Source organism: Protopterus annectens, chromosome 3.part0 (assembly GCF_019279795.1).
Source record: "Protopterus annectens isolate FY-2018-M chromosome 3.part0, PAN1.0, whole genome shotgun sequence".
In the NCBI taxonomy this organism is placed as follows: Eukaryota; Metazoa; Chordata; order Ceratodontiformes; family Protopteridae; genus Protopterus; species Protopterus annectens.
In genome coordinates this window covers 1,277,551,213-1,277,565,560 of record NC_056731.1, presented here as the reverse complement: position 1 = coordinate 1,277,565,560, position 14,348 = coordinate 1,277,551,213, and positions in this window count along the sequence as shown.

Genomic DNA, 14,348 nt, shown 5'->3' with positions numbered 1-14,348 from the left:
CTGCCGATGTACAACACAAAGGTGAGCCCTGAAGTAAAAACCAACTTGATTTTTCACACACATATAGTATATATGTCCATACTGGGCATGCTCACACACTTCAACAAATTTAGCAAATGTCAGTCAGCAACTTACTGAAAGGTCATACTGGGCATGCTCACACACTTAGGCCATGTCTGAGTACAGCAGTAGGCCACACATATCTGGCAGTTGCAGTCCTTACCCCAGAAACTTGTCACTATTCACCAATCCTGCCTTGTGCACACAGTTATATGAAAACAGACCCATATAATATATTGGACTCCTGTCATAATCAAACTATGTACTACAAGTACTTAAGTTGTTCAAAGAAAGTGAAAATTCAAAGAAGATCAATAAATCTCGGATCAGTATCATCAATAAACAATGAGCACTCCTAACATTATCCAATCCATTTTCTGGCAAAAATATTGTCAAAGAGTTCATAGAGAACCATGAAGCTTTCTTTCACAATGTCATATATATCAATGTAAACACATATATGTTCTGAGTCAGTGCAAACCGTAAATGAATACATGTACATGACTGACACTGCCAACATCTTGTCAGACAGGTTCATACATATTTACCCCCCTCTCACTGACAAAAGGGCCCATTATCATATCTGGAGATTGTGAAAACCCAGAAATCACATATACAATGGTTAAACAGCACTTTCCAAACCTAAACACACAGCGTTTATGGGATGACATGGTTTCCCTAGCTGTGTCATATGTGAACTCCAAAACAAACAGACCCTGCACCTGAACAGTCTGTCAAGACTCAGCCTCTGTACAGGATATGAAACTGATGAATGTGTTACAGCAACATTTGGCACACTCCACAAGTGTTGGTGCACAACAGACCATAGGAACTATTGTCTTATAAGCCTATTAAGCCTGATCTGCAAGTCCATGGAGTCCATTATGATGGAACTCATAAACAGAGCTATTGTGAGCCTACAAACACCCAACCCTACCAATTTCGGTTTGGTCAGGGGCAGATCATGGTTCCCAAACCTGCTAGACTGTTTTCAAGGCAGTCACCCAGGACATACATCAATGAAATGAGCTACACACGTCCCACATAGACCTTGGAAAGCCCTCTTCCAACATCACAGACACAAGTCGTATCCACAAAATCAAAAACCAGTGCATAAATATGTATGTCATCTGATGGATTGCCAACTGGGGCACAGATAGATCACACAAGGTAAGAACTGTGGTCTCCTGTTCAAGCTGGTAACAACCGTTGTCCCCCCATGGCTCAGTCCTTGGACCCCTGCTGTCTGGTGTATACTTTTCAGAAAAACAGTCAGACACACGAGGGCTATGTTTAGCAAAGTTTGTGGATGACTGCAAAAAAGTTGTCATAATCGATGTTTGGGACAACAGAGACATCCTTAAAAAGGGTCTCAGTCAGACATATGTGGTGTAAAAATCATGGCCTCGAGCTACAATCATACAAATACCACATAGGTGCCAACACCTTAAATATGTAGGTGATAATAAGGTATCTATGGACACATGTGGATAGTCATCTCCACTTCCAGAAACATAGTCACAAAGTGGTTAGAAAATCATGCTATGTGTTCCCACAAACTGCCAAAGTCTTTGCATGTAGGTCAAAGGAGGTTCCCTCTACTCATCAGTCATCAGACCCATCAGAGAGTACCACAACACACTTGCGATGAATCTGACTATGCAACCTCAGCAGCTGGAAAGACCACTGAAGTACCTCAACAAGAGGATTACTGGCCTCAAACAGTTGCCCCATGCAACAAGACTGAATTTAACTCAATCTGTACTCTGTTGCATACTGTCTACTCAGGAGATCTCTGCCAAACAGACAGGTCCATGTCCAATGCAGAACTGATGTACATGCACTATCTGAAGTAAACCCAAGCTCACTGTACCACATGCTCTAGGGATATCATCATCACAGCATTAAATAGAACATGTTGGAGGGATACATTACTAACTCACAGACTTCCCTTGCTTTGGAACAGGCTCCCCACCGACATTAAGCCGAGACCCTCACTGACACTCTTCCAGAGGAGCTTTGATGAGTGTATGTGAAACTGAACTGTCACACCATGGATCACTTCATCAGCTCAACTACACAGAGGCCTAGGGAACTAACTCCATGGGTGGTGATAGCTGCACACTCTGGCCATACTAATATATGCCTTCAGGCAGATAACCTATTACCTACCCATGTACCTCTATATATATGTAGGGGGAACACAGTATAATAAGCCAAAGATGGATGGGCAGAGATGTGTGTAAGAGGGTGACCATGACAGGGAGCCATCCAGGACTGTCCCACCCAGCACACATCCCAATGGCACGAAAGACATGAGGTGCACATCTCTCCCACTGTACATAACAGCCACCAGTATCTGTAAGCATTACAGTGTATGTGGTCCATGTGCCTGCTGTACAACATGACTGTACAATGAAGTACACATCTACTATCTGTAGACATGTACCTGTCACATAGGTTCATAGGTATGTAGTAGACTATCTCCACGAAGGCATATATCAGCCTACGCAAGTTGTGCAGCTTTCATCACACCATCGGGTAGTCTCCCAAGGCCTAGTTCCAATAGTTAATACCCTAAGCCCTTTTCTAGTGGGGCTGCTGATGTGATGCCTGGCATGAATTGTCTGTTTCTCATCCACTCATCAAGGTTCCAATTGAAGTGTGTCAGTGAGGGGTTCTGTCTGATGTACATTGGGACTCTGTTCCACAGTAAGGCAAGTGTATGTGATGGTACTCTATCCCACCAGCATGTTGTATTCATCATTCTAATGAGGTTAATATCCCTGGAATGTGTAGGGCGACTCAATGTTGTTATGTGTAGATGGAGCATGTTCAACAGTTATGTGTTGGACATGGCTCTGTATGTTAGGCAGAGTGTACCTCTGAGTAGGCGGTACGCAACGAAGAACAGATTTAGTTTTACCAGTTGTGTTGCATAACACAACTGTTTGAGGCCAGTAATCCTCTTTGTGAGGTACCTATGTGGTCTCTACAGCTGCTTGATATGCTAAGCCGAGTACATCCAAAATGGTGCACTGTACTCAATGATGGGTCTGATGATGTAAGAGTAGAGTGCCAACATTACTTCTTTGGATCCTGATGCAAACCCTTTGCTGATTAGGTGGACCACATAGGATCTCCCAATCACTTTGGCAACATGGTTGTCAAAGGAAAGATGACTATGTACATGTGTCCCCAGATCCCTTATCACCTTGTCATTATTAAGGGGGTAACACCCATGTGGTAGTTTGTGGGTATTTTGTTTTCAGCAAAGAGGATCACTATGCATTCCTTCACAGTGAGCTTGAGGCCATGATTCTGACACCACACATCTGTCTCATAGAGTCCCTTCTGGAGAATATATCTGTCTTCCGGGGAATCTATTATGGCAAACACTTTACAGTTCCCAGCAAACTTAGTCAACCACAACTATCCTGTGTTGGCATGTACATTTGAGAAGTCTATACCAAACAGGAGGGACCCCAGGACTGAACCCTGGGGGACACCAGTCATTAACGGTGTAGAGTCTGACATGTAGCCAGCAACTCGTAATGTGTGGGATCTATCTGTGAGCCAGTTTACAATCCATCTTGTGATGTATGGATTCATGGCCAGGTTGGTGAGTTCATCTATGATACCTGACTGGGGAATGGTGTCAAAGGCCTTAGCAAGGTATAGGTAGGCTGTGTGGAGCTCATTTCAATCATCTGTAGCCTGGGTAACTGTCAAAGAAATCCTCCCAGTTCAGTAGGCGTGGTCTGCATTTGACGAAGCCAAACTGGGTGTGCTCAACTGTGTGAAGGTTCCCAATCTCTGTATTGTTGACTTCCATTATGATTGTTTCCATTGCCTTGCAGAACACACTTATCAGGCTCATAGAGCATGAATGCCAAGGGGCTTTTGTGGCCCCACCCCTGTAGAGTGTGAAGAATGTTGCTGTGCAAGATTCTATGGGCACATATCCTGTAGAGAGCATGTAGAGAGAGGTGTAGGTATCCTTGATGAATATGGATACATCCTCACCCTATGTGCTATGATTCAGGTTCTGATGCTGGAAGGTATGGAATGAGTAGTATCCTGGTAGTGCTGGTGTGCTGTCTGGAGCCTTGAACTAGGTTACTGCTACTGCACAGATATCAATATTCTCTATAATGAGAAGTGCCTTGAGTGTGTGCATCTTGAGGCTGAGACTTCTGGCAATGAGTAGCATTTAGCTCACTTTGTGGTTATTTGTGTTGGTTACGGGGTTTGGTTTGTCCTGCGTGACCGGTGTTCCACACCTGACGTCAGCGCCTTATTGGTCCCATCTGACCATAAGCTAATTACCCTACATATCCACATCCTGGACACACACCCCCATTAAGGAAACCATGTTAAAAATGTCTCCAAAGCCAACTTCATGCTTCTTAAGACAGAAGTGCTGAACTGCAGGACACCCATGCAGATGGAAAATACAGTTACAACTGCTGAATCCTTCACAATTGCACTTTATAAGCACTTACATGACTGCATGAATCGTGCTAACCCAAACAGAACCAAGATGCTATCCTCCAAGAAAAGGAAGCCAATCTGGTGTTCCCCTGCCATAAACAAACTACACAACAGAAGGAAAAAACTGTTGCAAAAGAGGGTAAAATCCCATGAGGGGAGGAGCTCCATGGTCAACATCAGTAAGAAGCTGTGATCCATGATAAAATCCTCCAAAGCTAGTTATGAAAACAAAATCGACACTTATTCTAAAGACAACCTCAAAGCATTCTATAGCTATGTCATGAATTTCAATGGCAACAATCAGATCTGCTCTGAGTTACAGCACAATGGCACTAAATATACAGACCCAACTGATATTGCCAACATCCTGGCAGATAGGATCAGTGCTAACTTTACCCCCCTCTCACCCATGAAAGAGCACATCTCTATAACAGAAGACTGCAAAGTTGCTGTCATCATGGCTGCACAGGCAAAAAACACTCTCCAAAGCCAGGAACACAGCATCCATGGGACCAGATAACATCCCAGCCTGTGTTCTACACAAACTACAAAACGAACAGGCACCACACCTACATATCATGTTCAGTCATAGCCTCACCTCAGGCTATGTGCCTGCTGAATGGTGCACAGCGACAGTTATCCCACTACACAAGGGGGGAACCACCATGGACCCCAAGAACTAGTGCCCCATTAGCCTGATGAGCCTGCTCTGCAAGGCCATGGAATGTATCATCATTATAAAAAAAGACATTGCTAATCTCCAAACTCTGGACCACAACCATGTTGGGTTTGTAAAAGGCAGATCATGTCTCCTAAACCTGATAGATGTCATTGAAGCAGTCACCAGAACCGTAGACAAGTCTAAGGTGGTTCACACAGCCTATGTAGATCTTGCCACGGCTTTCAACACCATACCCCACTCTGGAATTATAGATAAACCCACTAAACTAGGTATAAATCACTATGTCACAAGATGGGATGCCAACTGGCTAACTGACAGAACACACACTGTGAAAGTAGCAGACTCCAAGTACGACTTTGGACCAGAGACAAGTGCAGTACCACAGGGTTCAGTCCTGGGTCCTGTCCTGTCTGGTATCTACTTCCCTGAAGTAAACTTTAACATGGAAGGTCTGTGGCTAATGAAGTTTCCAGATGACTGCAAACTAGGAGCCATAATCAAAACCACTGAAGATGTGGACATCTTACAAAAGGGCCTCACTGAGACAGATGCCATCAAAGCCATGGCCTCAAGCTCAATGCCAAAAAGTGCATTGTTATCTCCTTTGGTAAAAACTCTGCAGCCATGAACTACAACATAGGTGGTAGTATACTTAACACTGAAAGTGTAATAAGAGACCTTGGGTCACAGGTGGACAGTGGACACACCTGTGATAATCACATCCCTGCAGTAGTCAGGAAATCCTTCTATGTGGCACACCTCATCACAAAAGGCGTCTCATGCAGAATAGAAGAGGACATTGTTCCCCTCTACTCATCACTCACCAGATCCATAATAGAGTACAACACCCCTTTTGCAATGTACCTCACAAGACATCTACAACAACTGGGAAGCCTGCAGAAATACCTCATAAATAGCATTAGCAGCCTGAAATACATGCCATACACAGACCGTCTCAAAATGCTCCAGCTGTACTCTCTCACATATCGCCTACTCAGAGGTGATCTCTACCTAACATACAAAGCTATGTCAAACACAGAGCTGTTGCACATGCTCCATGTAAAACACTCACAATCCCTCTGATCTTCGGCCACAAAACCCAGAGTGAAATACAAAAGGAAGTGGTGTATCCATTTACCTTATGGATACCCACACCTTTAGGTTAGTGGCACAGCATGAGGCCTTGGAGACCATGCAAGTGCAACTAACATTGGGCAAAGCTGCTTATCAGATTTTAGCCTGCTACAGATCACCTACCTTGTCTCAGGAACCTCACTCAGTATTCCTGAGAACAGTGGAAAATATAAAGGTCCTACCAAACACCATTATATGAGCAGATTACAACTACCAAAACACTGACTGGGAGAATTACTCATGTACAACGTCCTTTGGCCAATGCTTCCTAGAGTTTGAAAACTCAAACGCTCTGGAACAGCTGGTCATCACACCCACTAGAGGTGACAACATACTAGACATGATCATCACCAACATGGGGTACCAGTGTTCCACAACAGAGATAAACCCCTCGCTGGCAATACCAGATCATAAAGTAATCACACTGGACATCCACATCACACCCCCCCCCCCGCCGCCGCAGTCAAGGAAACCACTGTGAAGAAAGTTTCTAAAGCAAACAGCACACTTCTCAAGACCAAAGTGGAAAGTTCAAAAGCACCCTTGCTATAGGATAATGCTATACAATCTGCAAAATCATTTACAAGTGCATTCTATGAGCATCTACAGGGATACATGGATCGAAATATGCCAAATAAAACCAAGATGCACTCCTCCAAAACTAGGAAACCAATCTGGTGGTTGTTGCACATAAATAAGCTATACAACAGAAGGAGGGAACGAACACATGATAGAGCAAACTTCACAAAAGGAAAGGCATCACTGATCATTATTAAGAAGAAACAATGATCACTTATAACATAATCCAAGGCCAGTTTCTAAAGACAAATTGCCAAGGAATGTAAGAATAACTACCACAAAGCCTTCATTAGCTATACCAAACATTTAGGTGGCAACTCTCAAATATGCTGTCAGCTACTGCAAAGTGGAAAAAAGATACACTGAACCAACTTACATTGCCCACATCCTGGGGGACAAGTTCAGTGCAAACCCCCCCCCCCCATCACTCCCAAAAGGGCCTGTGTCCATCTCAGAAGAATGCAGAGCACCAGACTTCATGGACATGCAGGTAAAAACAACCCTCTCCAAAGCTAAGAACACAGCATCAGTGGGACTGGATGGTGTCCCAGGCTGCAACTTACACCAGCCCCAAAAGGAACTACACCCTCACCTACATTCACTGTCCAGACTCAACCTTACCACAGGCTATGTACCCAAAGAATGGCATACAGCAACAGTCATCCAGCTCCATAAAGGGGGTGCCACAACAGAACCAGGAAACCACTGCTCTATAGGCCTACTCAGCCTGGTCTGCAAAGCTATGGAGCAAATTATCATGGAACCCATAAACAGAGACATTGGGGACCTCCAGACACTGGACTCTACCCAACTTGGCTTTGTTAAAGGTAGATCCTGGCTCCTAAACCTAGTTGACTTATTTGAAACAGTTACCAAGGACAAAGATGGAGGTGAAAGTAGTCCACACAGCCCACCTGGACCTCACTAAGGCCTTTCAACACCATTCCCCACTCGGGCATCATGGACAAGCTTACCAACTTGAACATTAACAGCTATGTCACAGGATGGGTGGCCAACTGGCTCACAGATCAAACACACATGTTCAGAGTTGCGGGTGCCATGTCCAACTGTAAACCAGTCACAGATGGCATCCCACAGGTATTGGTCCTGGGACCCCACCTGTTCGGTAGATACTGCTCAGAGGTACAGGCAAGCATGGGAGGAGTATGGCTGAACAAGTTTGCAGATGACTGCTAACTGTGGTCCATAATCGACTCCACGGCTGACACAGACATCCTACAGAAGGGTCTTACAGAGACAGATACCTGGCGTCAAAACAATGCCCTCAAGCAGAATGCCAAAGAATGCATAGTCATTCCCTTTGGATAAAACAAAGTGCACACAAATTACCACATAGGTGGTAATCCAGTATGTACGGAGAATGTAATTATGGCCCTGGGGTCCCAGGTAGATAGTAAACTCTCCTTTGATGATCACATTGCCAAAGTGTTTACAAATTCCTTCTATGTAGCCCTCCTAATGTCACCTAATGTAACCCACTTTGTTTAGTCTGATGATGTCACCATCCTACAAGCATACCCAGTAATGTGTATAGCGCGTTGTGTAAATGTGTGCTGCTCTAGTATCATTAAGTAGTTAGGTAGGGGTTTGAATCTTGCACTTGACAACTGTATGAGAGTGTGTGTGTGTATCTCCTTGTAAAGGAGCAACCTTTTTGGAGACAAGTACAACACCTTAAAAGTGGTATACTTATATTTGTCAAGTTTGATGATGTCACCATCCTACAAATATACCTGTGGAAAGAAGAGCTCCCAGTAATGTGTATAGCACGTCGTGTAAATGTGTATTGTTCTAGTATCGTTAGGTAGGGGTTTGACTCCTGCACTTGACAACTGTATGTGGGCCTCCTTGTAGAGGATCAACCTTTTTGGAGACAAGTACAACACCTTAAAAGTGTTATACTTATCTTTGTCAAGTCTGATGATGTCACCATCCTACAAATATACCTGTGGAAAGGAAAACTCACAGTGATGTGTATAGCGCATCGTGTAACTGCATACTGCTCTAGTATCATAAGGTAGTTAGGTAGGGGTTTGAATCCTGCACTTGACAAGTGTGTGTGTGTGTATCTTCTTGTAGAGGAGCAACCTTTTTGGAGACAACTACAACACCTTAAAAGTGGTATACTTACCTTTGTCAAGTCTGATGATGTCACCATCCTACAGATATACCTGTGGAAAGAAGAGCTCTCAGTAATGTGTATAGCACGTCGTGTAAATGCATACTGCTCTAGTATTGTTAAGTAGGAGTTTAAATCCTGCACTTGGTGAGTGTGTGTGTGACACAGTTGGTCACTGTATTGTGGGTTTTGCTTTTACTACTGTATGACATATCACAATGACAACAGTATGTGCATTGCACGTCAGGTAGCTGTGTGGCAAATACATATACGCACATGTGACCTCAATTATTTCATAGGTGGGAACCCTGCTTTCTCCATGAACACATCTGTTATCTTTGCCAGAGTGTGCTGCCGCTTTCCAGACCTTAGGTCACATCTGTATGCTTGTGACAAGCCCAGCCACTGCAGTGATCCCTGGCCTATGTCATCCGTGTCACACACACTCATTACGGTTTCTATTGAATAGTGTGAGTGAGGGTTTATGCCTGAGGTATATTTCAGACCAGTTAAAACGCAGCAAAGTCTGTCAATGATGGCTATTCATTATAGGTGTACAACAACCTTTGTGGATATGCATGCAGACCCCTTATTGCTTATGTGATTCACCGAGGGATTTCAAAATACCTTTGGAAATGTGATTACCAAAGGAGAGATGATGTAACACTTGGCTGTATGTACACATCGGTACCTGTCAACATGTTGGGGGCTACTACCTATGTGGTACTGTGAGGATACTATGTTTTGTAAAGGTGGACAACTATGCTTTAGTTGGCTTATTGCTTTACAGCATGGATTTGACAACAGGTATCTGTCTGTATGATACCCTTGTGGAGGATGCGTGTGTCATCTGGAGAATGCATTATAGGCCACAGTATGCATTCCCAGACGTGGATGGACATATCCCTACTGTGTTTGCTTGTACCTAAGTGAGCTATATGCCAATCAGGAGTGGTCCCAGGAATGGGTTCAGGTGAACACCAATGGTTACTGGCATAGTATAGTTTCTGAAGGATACAAATGTTACTGCGTGTCCTACATCTGTGTGTCAGTTGTCAAGACATCACCTAACGATTATTTATGGTCAGGCTGTTGAGGTTATGTATACTACCAGAATGCAAACCAATGACAGATAGTAACATTATCACCCAGAGCACAGTGTCAAACCATGTCATACACACGTGTACCCAAGTTCCAAAATGTGTGTAGTACAATGCATACTGGCCACCGATAGAAACTATGGAGTGTTAACACTGTGTAATACACTGTGTAATGTCACCCTGCCCATGAGTCCACTATGCATGTACATGCAGGCAGTGCACCTCCACCATGTTCACAAATGTACACTTGCAAACCTGTGCTGCACACATCCCACGTACTGTCCACTCTCTAACACATGCTGCCAATACTACACACATCAGCCAAGTGGCACATAGGTGGACAATACATTATTGGGATTAACACTGGGGTAAACAATACTACATTGACAATTATAGTTTTAATGCATCATGCCTGCTCAAGCTACACCTTCAAGGATATCATTATACTTTACTGCTGACAACATGCTAACATTGCTATACTGCTATAAAGTCACCCTGCGCATCAACACCATGTTAACCTGTTCCTGCATCAATGTTACAGATGACAGGAGGTGGCACAGGTTTCATCATATGCACAGGGTGTGTTGCTGGTTTGCCAGAGGCCTACATTGAGCCATGCAATCGACATGTATGTGTGTGTGTGTGGTGTGTGCGTGTGTGTGTGTGTGTGTGTGTGTGTGTGTGTGTGTGTGTGTGTGTGTGTGTGTGTGTGTGTGAGTGTGTGAGGGCCAAGAGTACTGGTATGGGCCAATGTTGATGTAATGTGTGCAGGTATGTGTTAGCGCTAGGTGTCTGGTTTATGTGTGTGTGTGTGTGTGTCTCCATGCACACAGTTCCACCATGTGGCTGCCATATATGGGGATTTGTGGGACAGCCACAGACTGTACATGCCAGGCTTTACAGATCACCGTCTCTGGCCATGGATACAGTACCTGTGCCTGGCAGGGGTGCTACTGACAGTATCAAGTACTAAGCCAGACTGGATACTATCCTCAGAGGTAGATATATGTACACTGGACCCAGGTCCCTGCTGGGACTGTCCAGAGCCATGTGCACATGGTCTTCTAGGACGGTCTATGGACAGCCCACCCCCAACATTGCTGAGGCTGGTACTGGCACTACGGGAGCGGCTGTGACTTGAGGGACGTCCATGGCGACTGGCAACTGCTGATGTTGCTGGCATACATCCATGTCGACGTCTCAACTGTTCCGCACTGTCCTGACACATGGACATGACATTGCGGAGGACATCTAATGTCTCACCCCAACGTCTATCAGTCACCTCAGTGTAATTACAGATGGCACCTGCTAGGTCACAGATACTGTCATTTAAAGTGGTGTTATGTGCCCTCTGTGCCCTTAGTCCCTGTCTGGTGTACCGTTCCATATGTGCCTGTGCCTCCATGATAGCCTGGAACATGCATGAGGTTGTAAGACCTGTGGCACGTCTGCCAGGGGCATAATGACCAGCAGTGCTCCGACGAGAACCCCTGGACATCTGCCTATGTGGTACCATTCCAGATGTCTGGGTATGACTGCTGTGTCTGGATGCATGTGCCATAGATACCACACTGTCCTGGCCATTGCCGACTGTACGCTGTCCCTCAGCTAAGGGCATTGGTGATGATGGATGTATTGGCAGTATGACTGTGTGCATGGATGGGGTGGACACCCGTGTATTGTCGATTGGTGGCCCAACGACAGACCCTGGCAAACATGCCTGTGCCCCAACACACCTATCCTCATTATCACTATTTGTGTCAGTGACATCAGGTTCCCTGCTGCAGTGAACCAGCCCAACCTCAGCACCTGTGAGAGGAAGACAGGAAACACACGTTATGACCTGTACATGATGTCAGAACACATGCACACATGCACACATGCACACAAATACACTCCTCACTAAAGCAGAGACACACACACACACACACACACAGACACACCCACACACACACACACACACACACACACACACACACACACACACACCACCAGCAATCCAGAACATACTCAATAGCGGTTGATGGTGGGGTACAGTATCACAAGACAAACAGTCATATCACACGTGTCAGCATGCAGGACGTGTCTTGCTCAACAGCATGCAGTGCGAGTGTAGACAGTCCTTGATAATAACAGTATACATGGCTTTGATGCATGTGTGTTGTTGTGCAGTGACTGGCCTCACCCTGGAATGCAATGTGTACATGGACACAGCATTGCTGTGCAAGAATTACAAGCTCTTCAATGTGCTGTGCACCATCACTCACAGGTATACATACCATGGCTGGATGTTTATCTGTGTGTCACATAGATATCCATTACTGATTAGAGCATCTGTGTCTTTAGCAGATAATTGTGGACACAGGTTTATCTTATGCATGCTATGTATACACACAGGATGAGTGGTGCGTGTATACCTGATGGAATACCATTGATCAACATAGCTATTGTATAGTAGTTATGGTGAGTGTAGAACATATTGTGGACATGCCAACAACCAACTGCAACATTAAACATCACACATACCCAATGTGTGTCATGTTGACCTATACACTCAATAGCATTACAAGACATATATGTGTCACTTTGTGCAAATGGTGATTGCTATGCATATTGTGTATAGGTGCATATGTTTGCACACACACATCATTGAGGTGCATAGCAATGAATGCTATGTGTAGTATTGTGGTTACTGTAACTGCATGGGGTGTAGTACCATGAGCCATCATCATGCAGCATCATGTGGTCACTCAAGGCTACTAATGTGTGCCAGACTGGCACCTATCACGCTGTACCTGAACCGCAGTACCATGGCTACATTCACCATTTCACAGCCAGTTGTTACATGGGTTTGTGAGGTGCCCAATAGGGAGCATTGCCTAACATGAATGTGTTGTGTGTTGAAGAGTGTCGCACTACCCCATGATAGGCCTCTACCCCTCAGGTATATTATGTGTGCTGTGTGGATGACATATGGGATACTGGAGTGTGACCTTACAGCGTGTGTCTGAATACGCCATGTGTAGCATATTACCATATACTGCGTATGACGAAGTTGTGTATGTTGTGTGCATATGTATCGACTGCCTATCCAATGTCCACTACAGTGTAGCCACAATTGTTTGGGATGCTCTGTGTATTGCATGTGTTTGAGGCAGCTACTCATGTTACTGAGATGTACATAGTCTTACAGCAAACATGCACAGCATGCATTATGCATAGGTGTGTTACATGTGTACATGGCCTACACCTCACTTATGACATGCACATTTTATTTGCAATATTAAATGTAGAACACATTCACCAGCATGGGTCTGCTGCCTTGCTGTCACACCAGAGGGACCTACAAGAATATGAGACAGTTTGTCAGTGGCAAAAACTGTGGCATTGCTACTGTGGGTTTGCAATCTTACAGTAGTACAACGGTTGACAGTCACAGGCCTACACATCATGTTCCAAATTATCAGTATTGCACAACACCAAGCTCCACATCTTCTAACTACACAGTACACATCTCATATATGCATGATCTAACAATAGAGGTAACAGTAGTCTACAGATATGCCATGTTACCTGCACTCTCCATGTGAACTTGCTGGGGGGGCTCCAGCCTCCATGATGATACATGTGTGCTGTTGTTGTTGTTGGCCGGGAGCCACCAGGCTCAGGAGCAGCTCCTCCACTGTGGTGAGGGGGGGAATGGGTGGTAACCCCACCACCTGTGGCAAGCTGTTACCTATGGACATCAGACGCATGCTGCTGGACATGTCTAAGTAAATCACTGCAGTGATGGCGTACCTGCTCATATGTCCGGTTATGCATGCCTATGTCATTTATCCTATGGACAACATCTTGCCACAGTGCAGTCTGCTCATGCTGGTCCTGGCTGGTTCTTGAGAATAGCACGGTGTAGTTTTGGATGAGACTAGTGGTTAGGATTTCATCCTCTGCTCGACTATAGGTAGGGTTGCAATGGTGGGCCATGACTCTGGAAGACAATGAAACAATATGTGTGAGCAAGTCATGTGGCACACTTAACATTCTACAGTACAGACATGACTGAACTGCCATAAATAGCAAACTATTGTCTGTCAGAGGATACACACTTTCAATACCACATATCAGTGCTCAACCCACAACTGCCTGACAGTGCCTGGCA